The 19,025-nt window shown below is 41.4% G+C and overlaps 1 long non-coding RNA gene and 1 other non-coding gene across 3 annotated transcripts in view; both read right to left on the reverse strand.

The window, feature by feature from the left end:
- LOC135100330 (uncharacterized) overlaps nucleotides 1-19,025 on the reverse strand; it is a 140,835-nt gene that overhangs the window by 75,142 nt on the left and 46,668 nt on the right. For both annotated transcript variants that reach the window (XR_010268641.1, XR_010268651.1), the window contains exon 3: nucleotides 11,289-11,676. This is a non-coding gene — a long non-coding RNA (uncharacterized LOC135100330). The remainder of the gene's footprint in view (nucleotides 1-11,288; nucleotides 11,677-19,025) is intronic.
- On the reverse strand, nucleotides 1,822-1,895 carry Trnan-guu (transfer RNA asparagine (anticodon GUU)). Its single transcript has one exon. It is a non-coding gene; the product is annotated as a tRNA-Asn (tRNA).

The raw sequence follows: 19,025 nt of genomic DNA on the forward strand, positions 1-19,025 counted from the left end.
AGACACAAAGACAGGAGGGGAGTGAAGAATATTAAGCGACACATTAGCTGGTCTGATTAACGTTATGTAAATTGACTCCAGAATCAGATAGTGGTGTTTGTCTCTCCCAGTCTTCCCTCTCCCTCTCTCTTTCCCTCTCCCTCTCTCCCTCCCTTCTCCCTGTACCACCTAACCCACCGTTTAGGAAAAGATTATTCTAGGATTCCCTCTCCCACTAATTTCCTTTTCGCTGCCAGCTAATCCCTGCGGGGCGACAAATGCCTGGGTGGGATTTCATGCTGTGGAGAAGGAAGGTGGAGGAAGGAAGGGAGGGAGGTAAAAGCGAGGAGAGGTGAAGGAAGGAGGAAGTGAAGGAGAATAAAAGGGGAGGAGAAATAGGAAGGGAGGTAAACTGAACTGAAGGAAGGAGAAAAGGAGGAAGGGAGGTAAAAGAGAGGAGAAATAGCGGAAGGGGAAAGGAAGATGGAACGAGAAGGAGGAAAAGGGAAGGAAAAGGAAAAGAAGAAGCGCGGAGGAGGAGGAGGAGGAGGAGGAGGAGGAGGAGGAGGAGGAGGAGGAGGAGGAGGAGGAGGAGGAGGAGGAGGAAGGAAGGATCTAGGACAGAGAAAAAGAAAGAGATGAGGACATTGTGAGAGAGAGAGAGAGAGAGAGAGAGAGAGAGAGAGAGAGAGAGAGAGAGAGAGAGAGAGAGAGAGAGAGAGAGAGAGAGAGAGAGAGAGAGAGAGAGAGAGAGAGACTCCTGTTGAAACTCCTACACCAACTACACACCGAGTTACTCTCCTCCTCCTTTCAGCGTGTCAACTGGGCTGGAGACGGCTGGCAGGAGGGAAGGGAAAGGAAGAGGAGGAGAAGGAAGGGAAGGAAGAAAGATAGGACAGGAGACGGTTGGGGAATAAGGAAGAGGAAGGAAAGGAAGCGAGGGAAAAGACACGGGAAAAGGTAGGATGAGAGACACATACAGACATACACACATACAGACACACATGCACGGTGACTTTGTGAGAGGAAAGGACAGGACGGCTTTTGAGAATGACGTAAGAGAAGTAATTGAGGGGAAGTTGATATTTCTCAGCGATAAGGTTGACAGTGAGTAGCCATCATGTTCCGGGGACGAGAAGAGGATATGAAATTTATACAAAAGAATGATACAGAGAAGGTGGACCAGAGGGAAAAGCTTGTAAGGGGTATTTCGTCATAACACTGCAGCGATATCATGAAAAAGGATGTCAGTTTGTACCTAAGAGGATATACTTGTTAGTAATAAAGGCAGCATTGAGAATCAAGCGAATGCATAACGATAGAAAAATATTGAAATACAGTTCAAAGATAGATAAGTAAAAGAGAGAAAGAAAAAAAAACAAGAGATAGAAATTACATGGTGAAAGCTGATATATAAAGAAACGTAAATTAAACAGACCCAATATACGTAAAAAGAACTAACAAGAACCAGAAAAATAGATTAGGTCGGAAAACTAAAAGAGAGAAAATAAATGAAGTGGTAAAAATTGAAAATAAAAAAGACAGGAAAGTAAATGAGATAAAAGAGAGAGAAAAATCGTTCATTGGCAGTGTTAATTCATCCTGGTCCCTGTAGTGCGAGTGGACCCTTCCTCTCCTCAACACCGGTAACACACGAGGTGCTGAGGAAAGCCTAGGGAGTCCCGCCACCACAACAGCAAACGGGAGGGAAAGAATAACACATTAAAAGAGTGAATCAGTATCCCGTGCAATGATTCGTATTTCTAGCGATAAGAAAACAGAGAGGGAGAAAGAACACAAATCATACACCATAGGGAAAAATAAAAATATAAAAAAATGTTGCGCCCCCGGGTGGGCTCGAACCACCAACCTTTCGGTTAACAGCCGAACGCGCTAACCGATTGTGCCACGGAGGCTTGAAAGTGTACGGAAATTTGACATTTTTTTCCTTACTAATTATTCATTCATATTTATTCGTTTATTACTATTTTGTGTCTGGGAGGATCACAGTTATATGTAATAGGCGAAACTTACGATGGAGATTTTTTTTCCTGCCATTCTCACTGATATAATCCATCCTGGTCCCTGTAATGCGCGTAGACTCTCCCTCTCTCTCAAGATCCATGAAATGTTAAGCACAGTACACAGGAAAGCCTTGCGGAAGTACTAGCATCACCACAGACCAGCGGGGAGGAAAGAACAAGAGAGGCAGAACACACATCCCCTCAGACAAGTCCCCGGCGCAGGGCAGAGTAACGCCTGCAGGGGGAGGCAATCTGGCGTGATAATCTATGGCGGAGGAAAACCCAAACTTGTAGACAAAGTACGCACACTCCTGACAGTTTGTGTAGCCATTGTCACCCTCCTCAGCGGGAAGACAAATGACAGTTCTTTCCACTTGAGGGAGCAGGAGCCATCACCCAAACTATCGGGGATACACGCGTGTGTTGATGTCCTTCTGTCACGGTGGAATGTAATGGCAATACCAGAATAAGATATAGAAACAAGCAGACTATACAGAACATATAGGAAAAATATTAATTTGGTGCTCATAAGTGAGGAAAAAAGAAATTATATATATATATATATATATATATATATATATATATATATATATATATATATATATATATATATATATATATATATATATATATATATACGCATCATGGTCTCTTTTATTAATGGCAATGCAGTGCTTAAAAATGCTAAATATACCTTTAATAATGGGATTTAACAAAACAAAGTATACAGAACAGTAAATAAACCATACACTGAAGCCTTTTTCAAAATAAGAGAACTGATATCTCCTCTGTGCTTGTGTGTGTGTGTGTGTGTGTGTGTGTGTGTGTGTGTGTGTGTGTGTGTGTGTGTGTGTGTGTGTGTGTGTGTGTGTGTGTGTGTGTGTGTGTGTGTGTGTGTGTGTGTGTGTGTGTGTGTGCGTGTGTGTATGTATGCGCCTGTGGCGTTGGGATATATATACATACAAAAAATCAAAAGAGGAAGTGCATGACATCAGAAGCAACTGCAGACGAGACATCACAAGCACCACTCAGTCTCCTAAAACTGTAATTAGAAAAGATTTCTCTCTCTCTCTCTCTCTCTCTCTCTCTCTCTCTCTCTCTCTCTCTCTCTCTCTCTCTCTCTCTCTCTCTCTCTCTCTCACGAGGAGTATCACTGCTGGGTAAGCTTCTTAGTGCTGCAAGAGGATGAGGGTGTGAGAAGTCTAATATGGAACGCTACCTCCTCTTATCTCTCTCTCTCTCTCTCTCTCTCTCTCTCTCTCTCTCTCTCTCTCTCTCTCTCTCTCTCTCTCATCGAGTCACCCTTCACTTCCTCGTTTTCTTCCCGATTCCTTTCTTACACTTCTCTCGCCTCTTCCCTCCCTCCTCGCGTCAATTTGATTTTTTCTTCCTTTGTGAGACGAGGAGGGGGAGAAGGAGGAACGAGAGAGAGAGAGAGAGAGAGAGAGAGAGAGAGAGAGAGAGAGAGAGAGAGAGAGAGAGAGAGAAGGGGGGAGAGATTATTGCGAAAGGAAACAAATACGAAGCAAGAAAAAAATAAGTAAAGAAAGGAGGAAGGGAGAAAGGGAGAAGGAAGGAAGGAAGGAAGGAAGGGAGGGAGGAGGAGAAGGAAGGGCGTGAAGAGCCAGTCGCACGCAGCCCAGGTAGGGGGAAGAACAGGTGATGTTAGATTTAATTAGTGTGTGTCACCGTGGTTCATATGAGGGAGGAGGAGGAAGAGGATGAAGAGGAGAAGGAGGAGGAGGAGCAGGAGAAGGAGGAGCAGGAGGAGGAGGAGCAGGAGGTAATCGGTACAATGTCTTTGAGTCAGAGTAATTAGTCTCTTCTTCCTTACATATTTTCTCCCCTTCCTCCCTCCCTACATTCCTTTTAATACCCTTTTCCTATCTTCACTTGGTCCCATCTCTCCCCTTTTCTCCCCTAGGGTACCCCCGTGTCATGCCATCCCTCCTCCTCTGCTTCATACTTTTCTCTCTCTCTCTCTCTCTCTCTCTCTCTCTCTCTCTCTCTCTCTCTCTCTCTCTCTCTCTCTCTCTCTCTCTCTTCATCCATTCCTCTCTCTATTCCTTTTCCCCTTTCTCTCTGTTTCTTTGATGTAAAAGACTACAAAACCTCCTCTGCTTATGGAGAGAGAGAGAGAGAGAGAGAGAGAGAGAGAGAGAGAGAGAGAGAGAGAGAGAGAGAGAGAGAGAGAGAGAGAGAGAGAGAGAGAGAAAGGGGGAGTAGAAAAATCAATGCTCATAGTTAATTTGTGAACTAAAGACTCTTCCTTTCCTCTCGACACCGTCATTATCATCATTATCATCATCGTCATCATCATCATCATCATCATCATCGACTAAGCCTCCCTCCTCCTCTCACAACCCTTTCTCTTTCCCGCTCCTCCGCCTTTACCTCGTAACCCTTTCCCTTGCGTCGGTCAGCATTAATATAATTATTCGTGTCATTTATAATATGTACTTGCATTATTCATCATTTAACATAATTATCTCAACGTTATATATTTAATCCTCCACAATTTATGTAAGTTAAAATAATGCAGATTGGATTATGCTGAACATTTCTGGAGAGACGTGACAACATACACGCGTAAAAGAATAAGCTGCAAGAACCCACGACAGTATAAGGTGGTAGTCCCTGTATAGAAAACACATACCTATATATTCACCCAACATTCCTATTCATAAGTTTATCTAAGCTTCTTTTCAAAATTCTCCATAAAATCTGAACTAACAACCTGATTGCTGGGTCTTTCTCAGCCATCTACCGCTCAATTTGAGACCAGTGACCCAGAACTAACGCAACGCAGTGGATCTCTGGCTGCCGTGACCAAAAAAGCACAGATACAGACATGCACAGCAAGATCCAGACGCACAGCATGACAGAGCCGGCGCTGGGTGGAGGGTGACTCACTCCTGCACGGTGCCGAGGCCGAAGCACTCTACGGACGATGCCTGCCACTCCACAAATGTCTTTATACCATCAATATTACACAACTCGGGCAACACTCGATCTTGACCTGTCATCTTTAAATAACCTGACTAAAGCCCGTAAGACTGAGCATCACCCTTACTAAACAGAGAAAATATAAGAAATACCTCGTTCAAAAAAGTCTACAGATAAAAGTCACGAGGAAATATGCTGGACAAATAAACACCACTCTTCGCTGTGCCGAGTGCTTAACGCTTCACAGACAATATCCGCCCTCTTAAGATCATCGCTATTACAAGGCGTGTGCCTCCCTCGACATCGGCAATACAGAAATAAGGTCCACTAAACTGCAGACTTTTGTATCACCCTTTCCAAAGAGAGAAGATAAAAGGGATAACCCTCCTCCAAACTGTCTTGAGATTGATACTTCACGTCAGACGGAAATTCAGTTGGGAAGAGGATCAGTAACATGCGGCTTGCTCTCTGCCACGCCGCCGCCATCTCCTTTACCGCAAGACACTACACCGCGTCATGCGAGTCTCGTGGCAAGGGTGTTCCTATTGATGCAACGAAGTGGATCACGTCGACTGGATTGCTTCTCTTTGACCGATTTGATATACTTGAGGTTAATAGCTGTAGGATACTTCTTTTTCACCACCACTGGCACCACCTCCTCACCTCTCAACCATTCAGCCTCCACACAGCTTTGACATTCCCTGCACCTACCTCTTTCTTCACCAGTGCCACCAGTCAGCCGTCACTATTCAACTCCTTCCTTTCAATACTAAATATCCATGTATCCTTATCAGCACTGTCCCTTAACTCCACCACCAGCTGCCCTTGTCCATGCTGTTGCCACACTCCATTACCTCTTGTATCAGGATGACCTATTCTATCCAGTCTCCTTTACCCAGCAGATCTCGTTCCAATCAGCCTCTCGATCCCCTCCCCTTACCCTGCTCAAGGTGTATTACAGAGTGTCTCGGGCGCCAGGGCACGGGGAGTGGTGAGCTTCAAGTCACTTCATGAGGCTACTTCTCTCCCTCCATCCATTTTACATTGGTAGGTACATTTGTTTTCAATTGCATGGATAATAAATAGATAAAATAAATAAAACAATAAATAAATGAAAAAGGGGAAAAAAACGCTCCAAAGCAGAAAGTATGAGTAATTATTGGTAGTAATCTACTAATATATGTTTGGCCAATCGACAACGACAACAGAAACTAACACTGTCTTTCATTACAAAAAGAACGAAAAAAATAAATAAAACTAAGGGTGACAAAAAAATTAAATAATGGTCCATACACGAATTTGTTTTAAGGCAGAGTAAAAGAACATTAAAGAATAAAGTCGGTTTAGTTTTTGTGTTAGTTTTTGTGTCTCGATGCTCCCTTCCTCAAGGAGACTGCCATAGTGAAGTGTAAAAGCGGAGAAAGAAAAACTCCTGAGCTTACCGGTGAAAGGGATGAATAAGTAACCGGCAAGCTCTTCCAGTATTTACACGGACAGACCAGGAACGAACAAAAACAAGGCGGCAGCACCACGAGGAAGGGAGATGCATGCAGTCAGGACGGAAGTTCAAAAGTGCAGCCACCATGGAAAACAATAATGGAACATAACAAAAGCAGCATCGCAACGGACTGTGAAAAGCTGAAGTTACAGGCGTTGAATTAGTGAGCATACTCGTACACCCTATGACCCTCCCATATTCACACCTGTACAGGCGAAACTACAAAGCACTACTCATGAATAGGCAGATTCTCCTGAATAAAGTCGTGGCAGGGAGGGGAAATTATTGCTAATGATTTGTCAACTTTACCGTGTAGCTTTCACTGGTTTATTGAGGAACAGTTGAGAAGGTTCAAATTATAAGAAAAGATGTCTGTTTTACCAAGCACTAAATTGACAAATTAGCAAAGTTCATCAGGCTCTCACTGACCCATTGAGAACTACCACAAAGACCAAACACACCACATTGTTGAAGGCTACGTAAATACCAGTGGGAGCAATATTCTGAGTGCCGCCAGAATATACTGTACGTATCACTGACTGGTCTCAGTGGAAATTGGGTTTATGTAAGCCTGCAAGCCATAAATACGCTTTCATCCATAACTGAAAGAAAGGCAGAGCTTTTTTTTAGAATCCCCAATATGATGAAAAGTTTCCGACTGGCAGCGGCTTAGGCAGGATCTGTGATCACATTAAATGAACAGGTAGCTCTCATGCCATAACGAAATAGACACTTCATTCACCAAGGCCACTTACCTCTGACCTTCATATCCCAGGCTAGAGCCACGCTAAATCTGACCTACCACTCGTCAGAAATTCTATCATTAATAACATGTGTCGAAATCATCACTAACTCTCCTCGTAACATCTGACTTGAAGACAACACTAGAAACATTTCTATTTCAAACCTCATTTTTGCTATTCATTTTGACACTTAGCTGAACTCATTACTCAAACCATGAATGATTCTTCAGACAATAAATGTGCCTCTCTGCCTCTCTCCAGCTCTGGATTATGTCCTCTGAAGGAAGAATTTGAAACAGTCATCAACTCTCAATCATATATATAAGTGGCTGTGGGAGACTTTCAATCAATACTGCCAGTTCTCTTTTGCAGACTTCCATGAAAGGTTTGCTGTAATCCCAGAAGTATCAACCCTTTCTTTGAACGCCATAAAAAGAGACATTTCAACACTATACCGTTTCTGGAAATCCCATGGCTATATTTACACGTTCCTTGTCAGTTTCTTTTTCCCATGTACAAATTGTGGCCAGAATTTTCATAACAGAGAGCTAACGGCAATAGAAAAGGTAGTTATTTTCCTATTAACAGTGTGTGAGGGATTGAGTGGCGAGTGTAAAGATAAAACGATGATGGTCGTGTAGATAGTACTAAGACTAAGATATGTGTAGTAACAGACATAGATACTGGAGAATGCATGAAATAAGCCAAATGATATCACACACACGGATAAACACCTGCCTAACTGTTAAACACTCTGACACACACACACACACACACACATTAAAGGAAATACAAGGAAAGGGGTGTGTACAAAGGGATACACACACACACACACACACACACACACACACACACACACACACACACACACACAGAGAGAGAGAGAGAGAGAGAGAGAGAGAGAGAGAGAGAGAGAGAGAGAGAGAGAGAGAGAGAGAGAGAGAGAGAGAGAGAGAGAGAGAGAGAGAGAGAGAGAGAGAGAGAGAGAGAGAGAGAGAGAGAGAGAGAGAGAGAGAGAGAGAGAGAGACCTAACCAAAACACCACACAAAAACAAACGCAAAACAAACCAGCAATAACAAACACAGGCATGAGAGACTGAAAGAGAGAAAGAACAGAAAAAAAGAAAAAAAAAAAGAAAAAAACCAGGACAAGGAAAAAGAAAAGAGAAGAAAGACACGAAAGAGAAACGAACACCAAGTAAAAAAAAATAAAGAGGTAAAAAACAAAAAAATAAGACTTATGCAAACACATGAATGAAAAAATCTTTAAACAGTGTGGAAGAAAGACTGTTTGCGTCCGTCCCTGTAACCTCCTCCTCCTCCTCCTCTTCCTCCTACTCCTCCCTCGCCTCACAGCCTCACAGCCTCACATCCTTTCAAAGCCCCACAATGCATAGCGTGTTTACCTGTGTTACGTCATCAAGCAGGTGTGACGTCACGTGTCCTGCAGCCAATGAGCGGTGGCGCCAGTGTTAAGGTTAGATGTACACCTTTATTCCAGGGAGGGAGAGGCAAGGGGCACAGGAAAGAAAGGCGGTATGGAAAGGCAGGAAGGGAGAGAGGTATGGGAAGGGAGATGATGCGGAAAGGGGAAAAAGAAGGAAGTTAGGTAAGGGACATTCAGACACACATTTACAAATATATACACACACACACACACACACACACACACACACACACACACACACACACACACACACACACACACACACACACACACACGGAACAATACAACTTTTTTGTACATTTTTCATTTTGATATTTTATTCACTCTCTCTCTCTCTCTCTCTCTCTCTCTCTCTCTCTCTCTCTCTCTCTCTCTCTCTCTCTCTCTCTCTCTCTCTCTATCTATCTATCTTTCTCTCTCTCCAACAAACATAAACAAACAAACACACACACACACACACACACACACACACACACACACACACACACACACACACACACACACACACACAGAGAGAGAGAGAGAGAGAGAGAGAGAGAGAGAGAGAGAGAGAGAGAGAGAGAGAGAGAGAGAGAGAGAGAGAGAGAGAGAGAGAGAGAGAGAGAGAGAGAGAGAGAGAGAGAGAGAGAGAGAGAGAGAGAGACGAAATGGAAATGAAAGTGGATAATGAGTCGAAAAATGCAGCTTATTAGTATCAAAAAAAAAAAAAACACACAACAAAACAAGGAGCGAAATATTCTATTTCTGTATATTCTATTTCTATCGGACTGAACGAACAAACTTGTCTATACGAACAGATAATGTAATCCTGTTCAAGTAACCTCCTGCACTGACTACCACTGTGCATCTTCACTCAATATATGACCTCTGATCTGCTGACAGTATCCTCACAAATACCAGACAATTGATCAGTTCATAGCAGATCAGAGGGCTTCAGATTGCAGGAAAAACTGCTAAAGACAGTGTCTGTAAGTGCAGAAACCTACTGGACCTGTGAGTTCAGACAACTGATCAGTTCTTTGCAGATCAGAGGGCTTCACACTGAGGGAAAAGGCTAAACACAGTGGCCGGTGAGTGCTGAAACTGGACTTTTGAGGTGAGACCAGGACCTCACAACATACATAGGTCACGTCTAGTTGTTGTCCCTCAAGTCTCATGTGAAGTAGTAAAAGTTATTCCTTCTTATATAACAAAACTTGCACGGAAGCTTGATCTGGCTATTTTTGTTTTAGTGTGTGTGTGTGTGTGTGTGTGTGTGTGTGTGTGTGTGTGTGTGTGTGTGTGTGTGTGTGTGTGTGTGTGTGTGTGTGTGTGTGTGTGTGTGTGTGTGTGTGTGTGTGTGTGTGTGTGTGTGTGTGTGTGTGTGTGTGTGTGTGCCTGGGGGGCGGAAGCTTGAGGGCAAGCTACTTCCACTGAAAATTCACGGAATTCTTTAATTAGTATTAAAAAAATCTACCCACGTATAATAATATATTAATGGCTCAAATGTTGTTGTTGTTGTTGTTGTTGTTGTTGTTGTTGCTATTTGTTATTTTCCTTATTTTTCCACTATTATTATTATCATCATCATCATCATCATCATCATTATTATTATTATCATTATTATTATTATTATCATTATTATTATTATTATTACTATTATTATTATAATCATCATCATGATGATGATGATCATCATCATCATCATAACCATCACTATATCTTAATAACAATCATCATAATAAGAATCATTATAATTATTTTCTTGATATAGCACTATCATTGTTATTTGTAACTGTCATCATTATCATAACAAATTATTATCATTGAATGTGAATAAAGAAATAACAACAGTTAGTAGTAGTAGTAGTAGTAGTAGTAGTAGTAGTGGTAGTAGTAGTAGTAGTAGTAGTAGTAGTAGTAGTAGTAGTAGTAGTAGTAGTAGTAGTAGCAGCAGCAGCAGCAGCAGCAGCAGCAGCAGCAGCAGTAGCAGCAGCAGTAGCAGCAGCAGTAGCAGTAGTAGTAGTAGTAGTAGTAATATACAAAAGAATACAAAGGAAAGCCAAACAGCAACAGACCTTTTGGTTCTTTGCTAGACTGTTTGGTAACTACTTCTAACTAGCTACAGGGACAGCACAGCAGAAGGCTCCTAATAGTAGTACGTAATAGGAGGAGGAGGAGGAGGAGGAGGAGGAGGAGGAGGAGGAGGAGGAGGAGGAGGAGGAGGAGGAGGAGGAGGAGGAGGAGTGGTTATAGCAGAAGTGGTAATAATGGTAACAGCAGTTACTGATCTCGTCGTTTTGTCTTTCGTTATACTTGAAGACATCATCACTTTGAAATGCGAAAATCATTCACCATATTAAACTCTTCATGCAGCGCTACGGCGGATAAATGTGGCAGGACACACGCCACCTAGCTACTGGGAGGTGAACGGCTGTGTGCCCTGCCTGGTATATACGTGTAGCGAAACCTGATCCCGCGTTCTGCACTACAGCGATACGAGGAGTGCAGTGGGGAGCAAGAAATCCGGAAGTGTCCCTTTTAAAAACATGCACTGCGTCATCAACAACGAACAACAGGAAGTACATCATACTTACTATGAACTTTTAACCTTTACATCCCCGCAGTACCCAGGAAACTACATAGCTATCTGACATTAATAACTTACATACCTTTCTTGCCGGGAGTGTCGCCGACGGTTGTACTGGTGGTGGTGGTGGTGGTGGGTCATGAAAGAGGAGTAGTAGTAGTAGTAGTAGTAGTAGTAGTAATAGTAGTAGTAGTAGTAATTATTGTTGTTGTTGTTGTTGTTGAGTGGATTCTGTCTTTCCAACGGCTTCCTTTCTCATGGTTGCTTTCACTGCACTTTCCTTTCATTCACTGTACACTTATGTCCGACTGTTCTCCGCATCTATGGCAATCTTCCTCTTATTCCACGATTCTGTAGTTCGGTGCATTTCTAGTGGCCTTGTCTTGTTTTGTAGGCAGTTAAAGGCGTGATGGATCAGCAGTTATTTGTTAAAGTTCCCACGTGATCTTCACGTCATCGTCCACCAGATCCTGGTATTTGTGATTGAAAAAAAAAAAAAATGTTAGTAAGGAAAGCCTCGAATCTTGTCAATTATATAATTTTTGAGGCAAATGTACATTATTAAAAAGGAAAGAACAGTCAAAAGGGAGTATATCGATTATCAGACACAGTGATTGAAATGTTCATGTTTACTGATAAAATTCAGAAAAGCGAGACTGAAAACGGAAAGGAAAAAAAAATAAAAAGGTGGGTGCTCTAGTAGTACGTTTACATGCCATTATGGCTTAGTGCTGCTAGCGTGACCAAAAGACATGTTAGGAGCTGTAGACTACTCTCGGTGTCTTGTTGCCCTCTGTGATCCACTTCGCCTATCGCAAAGTTAACGCGAAAAATTCCAAAACCTTTGCCAGTATCCAGACGATGTTGAGGCATAATCGAGGCTTTAGTGCGAGACTGGCAATCAGCACACACTTCTTTTTTTTTTTTTTATGTAAGAAGAGCACTGACCAAGGGCTGCTGATACTTGGAAGAAAAAAAAATTACCGGTAAACTCTGGAACTCCCTGCCTGCTTCTGTATTTTCACCTGCCTATGACCTGAATTCCTTCAAGAGGGAGGTTTCAAGACACTTATCCTTCAATTTTTGACTACCGCTTTGGACCCTGTTCTGCGACTGGCATCTCAGGGGGCATTTTTTTTTATTGGATTTTTGTTGCCCTTGGCCAGTGTCCCTCATATATATATATATATATATATATATATATATATATATATATATATATATATATATATATATATATATATATATATATATATATATATATATATATATATATATATATATATGCCAATCCCTAAAGAAAAGGCCCAAAACGATTGTTCAGAATTTGAGAAGTGTCTTGAAACCTCCCTTCTGTTAAACATTTCTTCATATCTTTCTTGCTTACATGTTATAAATTTACTTTGAACACAAAACAATAACCCTTTCACTGCAATACGAAACAAGTAATGCATGGAATCTTTATAAACAAATACGAGAAAGAAGATTAAAAAAGAGTAGATTTTGCCATTTCTACCCAGTTTAAAGATTGCAGGTGGCTGTAGGAAAAGTAAAGACGTTTCAGGGTGATTAGTCATTAAGGAAAGATGTATCAAATAGCAGTCAATGGGCTAAATTTGGATGTTCGCGTGTGGGTATTTTCAGGTAATATCAGTAACCATGACAAACATACCTGCATATTTTCAAGCTTTAACACTGAAAGCAGAGGACTGATAGCATGAAGGACTAATGCTATCAAAGGCAGGTGTATAAAAGGTATGCCTGATTGAGCCGCCGTGCGATACAAACACACCACATTGAACAGTGCAATATTTCTGTACGTGGTGATAGGACTGCTGGTGGTGGTCGTTGTAGCAATGCTGGTGGTGATGGCAGCGGTAGAATTGGTCAGGTTGATAATTAAGATCCTGGTGATGGTTGTGATAGCAAAGGTAGTGTTGAAAATAACGTGAATAGTGGTATTTGATTGTAAAGGTAATACTGGTAGCAAATAATTCGATGGCGGTAGTTCTGGTGAGTGGCAGTGGAAGATTGCAATGATTGATATTAATGGAGAAGTGGTAGCGGTGAGTGTGGTAGCAGTGATAATGGCAGATGTGGTGTCAATGTAGTGCAAGTGATAATGATGACAGTGATTGTGGGTTGTGTTTGTGGTGCAGTCATGGTGATGGTGATGGTGATAGCTAAGGATATGGTTGTTATAGTGATTAAGTCTGATTGTGATAGCTGAGTTGTAGTGGCGGCAAAGGAAAACGTGGTGGTGGTGGTGGTGGTGGTGGTGAGTGTGATTTTCAGTGTAGGTACAGGAAGTAATTATATAACTCACAGATTTACAGGTAAGGCACGTCCTGTCATTATCACGTTCACCTTTATCCCCACCTACGTGACACCTCTGTTTTATTCTTCCGTCTGTCTGCCTCTTTCTCTGTCAGCGTGCATCTCTCTCTCTCTCTCTCTCTCTCTCTCTCTCTCTCTCTCTCTCTCTCTCTCTCTCTCTCTCTCTCTCTCTCTCTCTCTCTCTCTCTCTCTATCTCTGCTTCAAGGACAGTGCTGCCTCCATACGCACAATCCCGCCTACAGGAAGTGGTCCTTGCTCACACACTGTTCCTGAATCCTTCACAACAAAAACAAGCAGATAATGATTTACGGTGCTTGAAGTTTTCCTCTTTTAATCTTAATCTTTCTCTTCCCGACTTTTGTTTTCTACATTGTTGGTGCCACTAATCTGAGGTTTCCTGTTTAGCTTGCATTTCATTTTTGCTGTCCATAATTGAAATATAACTATATATTTTTTTTTCGTTTTCTTTTATGCATCTGATACCTCAGCAGTGTGGTATTGTACTCGTACACCCGAGCGAGATTTTTATCCTGGAGATGCATGAGCCTCACAGCAATGCTGACTCGCTGTCCAAAGAAAGAGCTTCATAAAGACCACTATATCAGTTATGATTAAATGCTGTGTGCCGTGATGATCTGATGTATTTTAACGGTTGGCCATAAAGGAAACAAATGAGGCAAATATCAGATTCCTTAAGACAGCATGTGTGACACCCGTGCTTATCATGACCTGCATTATATTAATTGTATGACGTTGTGCACGCAATATATTATCTGATAATAACTAATTTATGCTTTTCCCTTAAAAACAAACTACTTTTATAAATAAGACCATCACTGCATATCAATATTTCATCATACTCCATACAGCTACAATTGTGCAACACCAAAGAGGAAAAAAACATGGCTTTTACCACTCTCCCGATGGGCAGTTAACAAAGGAAGACATGGAGGCGCCAGACGCAAGCTTGGAATGGATTGAGAATGGCTCCAAAATAAATTAGGTAAGAGTTCAAGTAAAAAATAATCAATTAATAATTAAATATATAAATAAAATTTAATATTCTGTACGAAGAGTCAAAGCTAAGTGATGAATCCTGTTAAAAATGCATCAAGATCGTGCAATCCTTACGTGTTGACTTATTTCACGAGTGCGTTAATGGTAGTCATGCAGTGAAGTATATCCCAGCGGCATTACTAATGTTCCACACTTTATATCCATCATCAGTATTTACCTGTGGTTGAAAAATACGGCACTCCTTAAATTATGAAGCTTACAGCAAGGGAATGAGGTTTTATCCAGCATTTTTTTTTTCATTTTAATTTGTTATATGTCTAATTCGGCATTACCACACGTTACAAGACTAAGAAACACTCGTCTGAGGGTAGTGGTATAGTCTGCTGTTAAATACATCCTAAATCTCAGCACTGTATTAGGATTTACTGCGATGTATATTAACCTTTTCAATGCGATATGCAACTGATCACAGCGATAAAAGAACCGTATATTTTTTTTACAGGAACTACAATAAATAAAAGAAATAGAAGAACGCATTTTCCAGTTTCCTGCAAGTACAATGTTTACAGATATAGAGCAAAAAAGCGTTTCTTCCTGGTTTGTGATTAGCGAGCGGTGGATCAAATAGTAGTGAAAAAGTTAATATTGACTGTAGTGTGCAATGTACGCCTGTGTTCCTTCAGCTGCTGAGGCACTGGCAGATAAATAACACAGCTTCGACTCTCTTTTTTTATTTTGTTGTAATTCAGCATCTTGTTCCGCGGAGGTGTTAAATTCCATAGTGCAAGGGTTAGGAAGGGTTAACTTTGCCATTAAAGAAAAAAAAAATAGTAATGTTCATGTTAGTTTGCCACGAGGAATCTTTTAGTGTATCTATTTTTCACTTAAGTATGTAATAATTATTTATCTTATGAAGGAGCATGTAATTACCTTAGCGGGGGTCATTATGTGTTTGTTTACCCGTGCAGCTCGTGTTTAATGCATGAAGCTCTGCCGATCCTCCCGAGAGGCGCGTCTCCTTCACTGGGTGATAATATACAATAATACCTCGTAATAATAATAATAATAATAAGAAGAAGAAGAAGAAGAAGAAGAAGAAGAAGAAGAAGAAGAAGAAGAAGAAGAAGAAGAAGAAGAAGAAGAAGAAGAAGAAGAAGAAGAAGAAGAAGAAGAAGAAGAAGAAGAAGAAGAAGAAGAAGAAGAAGAAGAAGAAGAAGAAGAAGAAGAAGAAGAAGAAGAAGAAGAAGAAGAAGAAGAAGAAGAAGAAGAAGAAGAAGAAGAAGAAGAAGAAGAAGAAGAAGAAGAAGAAGAAGAAGAAGAAGAAGAAGAAGAAGAAGAAGAAGAAGAAGAAGAAGAAGAAGAAGAAGAAGAAGAAGAAGAAGAAGAAGAAGAAGAAGAAGAAGAAGAAGAAGAAGAAGAAGAAGAAGAAGAAGAAGAAGAAGAAGAAGAAGAAGAAGAAGAAGAAGAAGAAGAAGAAGAAGAAGAAGAAGAAGAAGAAGAAGAAGAAGAAGAAGAAGAAGAAGAAGAAGAAGAAGAAGAAGAAGAAGAAGAAGAAGAAGAAGAAGAAGAAGAAGAAGAAGAAGAAGAAGAAGAAGAAGAAGAAGAAGAAGAAGAAGAAGAAGAAGAAGAAGAAGAAGAAGAAGAAGAAGAAGAAGAAGAAGAAGAAGAAGAAGAAGAAGAAGAAGAAGAAGAAGAAGAAGAAGAAGAAGAAGAAGAAGAAGAAGAAGAAGAAGAAGAAGAAGAAGAAGAAGCAGCAGCAGCAGCAGCAGCAGCAACAGCAACAACAACAACAACAACAACAACAACAACAACAACAACATCATCATCATCATCATCATCATCATCATCCAGTCCACTATACACTTCCGCTCACTCCACCTCCCTCCGATGCCACGAATAGCGGGAGCCCATTCAAATTAGGGTGATCAGGTCCGTACACACCTTTCTTCACGCAAGACTTACTCCCATGAAGGGGACTCACTCCCTTGAAAGATGGCACCCTAAAGGAAACTCGTTAAATGTTTCAAAATGTTCAAAGGGTTTCCCCAGTGGAGCGCCCAATACTTTACTTTCCCTCGATATCACGCGTCAGGACGAGAAGTAATGGAGTGAAGCCCCGCATCGACAGACACATCAAGACCCCAACAGGCAGATATGGAGACGAAGCCTTTGGAAAGTCACGAATCCAATTCCGAAGACCAGTCCAACACCAGCAGATCCAGAATCCTCCTCATACTCTGGCAGGAAGGAACCAGTCGGGAGGAGGAAGACCTAACTCAATATTATGTTTCCTTTTTACGATTTTTTTTCTTATAATTTTCCGAGCAGGTTCTTATTTACTGAGGCTTCGTGTCTTTCTCAAGCACTTGGGTAATATGCATCGTCTACACTACAGCTTCCATATAGGAAAAAAAAAACTCTTCTGAATTTTTTGTTATGAAGAAAACATGTGAATTGTACCTTCTTTAGATTTCGTCTGATTTCTGATTAATTGTTTATCGTAGGAACGTGTCTATGCTCGCACTCTTAAGAGCAGACCATAACTTCTAAGCCGAACATGAGACCATAAAAAAAATAATGGAAAAACAAACGGGTGGCGTGAAAAGTTAGTCACTATTCTTTTCTTTCTTTTTTTTTTTTTTTTGTACAAATGAAAACAGTTGAGACCGCACGTACCACGTGCCATGACACATGCCACGTGCCACGTGCCATGAAATCATCTTTAACCTTGTCATTACATCGTAAACTTCATATTACCTTGGGGAAATTGAGTTGAAAGACAGTTTATATTTATTTCTAATTCTGTGTACGGCCTGTCTGATGGGATGGTGAATGTGTGTATGAAGATAATTATAAGCTTGAGCACTAAATATACATACATATGTGTGTGTGTGTGTGTGTGTGTGTGTGTGTGTGTGTGTGTGTGTGTGTGTGTGTGTGTGTGTGTGTGTGTGTGTGTGTGTGTGTGTGTGTGTGTGTGTGTGTGTGTGTGTGTGTGTGTGTGTGTGTGTGTGTGTGTGTGTATACAAGTATCTATACAATAAGCTTCAGCCATCTGGCCATAATGTAATTACCACCTTACCGATCCATTCATGACCCGCGAATTTTGCCTCACACACATCTGGCTGCCGCTCGTCTCGTCTTCCTCAATTCCACCACACACTGTAACACTCTCCCCTCGTCTCGTCTCGTCTCGTCTCGTCTCGTCTCGTCTCGCCTCGCCTACCTTCTCGTAAACAGATTCCCCGCCACCGAAAACACAAATTCAACACAAATTTCCCTTGACGAGTGAAAAAAAACAAACAAACATGTGAATCAATTAAAATCCACGACGCAGTGTTAAGATTATCGTCCCATTAAGGAGAAATGAATCCATCGAATACGTAAACTGATGCCGCGGTTTGAATTAGTCTCAGATTTCAAGCGAATTTATTCCTGCGATGAAATATTGTTTGGTCAGCAGGAATGAATCTGGCTTTGCTGTCCATTGCAGTGTTTGCATTAATAATGGATCACACGTGCAAGGAAATATTGTGAAGTATGAAAAAGGCTTAATTAATTATTTCTATACGTTAGTTATTATGAATGCCTTAAAACTGTGTTGTAATTGTAGTGTTCTCTTAATAAATGTAAAGGTTACTACTCGTATTTTATCTCTCTCTCTCACCTTAAGTCTAGTCAGGACGTGTAAATTTTCGTTTATTTTTCCCTCTATATATTACCTGCATTCTTGTTCATCATCAATCATTCAACCTTACCTTTGATGAATGATTTAATATTCCCCTCCAGCACGCGGCGAATTGATTACCCCGTCTACCACCACCACCACAACCACATCCACCACCACCACCACCATCACCACCAAAACCACTACCATTACCACCATCATCATCACCACTGCCGTTACTAACACAGGCACAAAAAAAAAAATAACATAAGACACCATAACCACCACCACCACTACCATCCCGACAACCACAACTCCCCTACCACAACACCAAGCAAAAAAATTAACCAAACACCACGACTACCACACACGCACAGAGAGAAAAAAATAAATAAATAAATAAAACCACTACCACCACCACTAACACCACTAACCACCACAATTTTGACGTCCCGTACCTACCACACTCCCCATAACCACCACCATCACCACCACGACAACCAAGTACACCTTAGCACAGAAATTAATTAGGTGCTATATCGCTTCACCACCACCACCACCACCACCACCACCACCACCACTCCCATCACGCAAGCCGATAAATTGCACAACGTTGCTGACTATTGACGGGGAGAGGAATAAGAAGGCGGAAGGAGAGAACATTACCAGCGGGAGAACCACGTGAAGGGGAACCATCGGCCGTGAACTGGAAGAGGAACGAGCGTTTATTGAAATAAGAAGGGAGGGGAGGCAGTGGGGTAGTGATGTTATTGTGGTAGTGGTGATGATGGTAATGG

Source organism: Scylla paramamosain, chromosome 1, assembly GCF_035594125.1.
Source record: "Scylla paramamosain isolate STU-SP2022 chromosome 1, ASM3559412v1, whole genome shotgun sequence".
Taxonomy (NCBI): domain Eukaryota; kingdom Metazoa; phylum Arthropoda; class Malacostraca; order Decapoda; family Portunidae; genus Scylla; species Scylla paramamosain.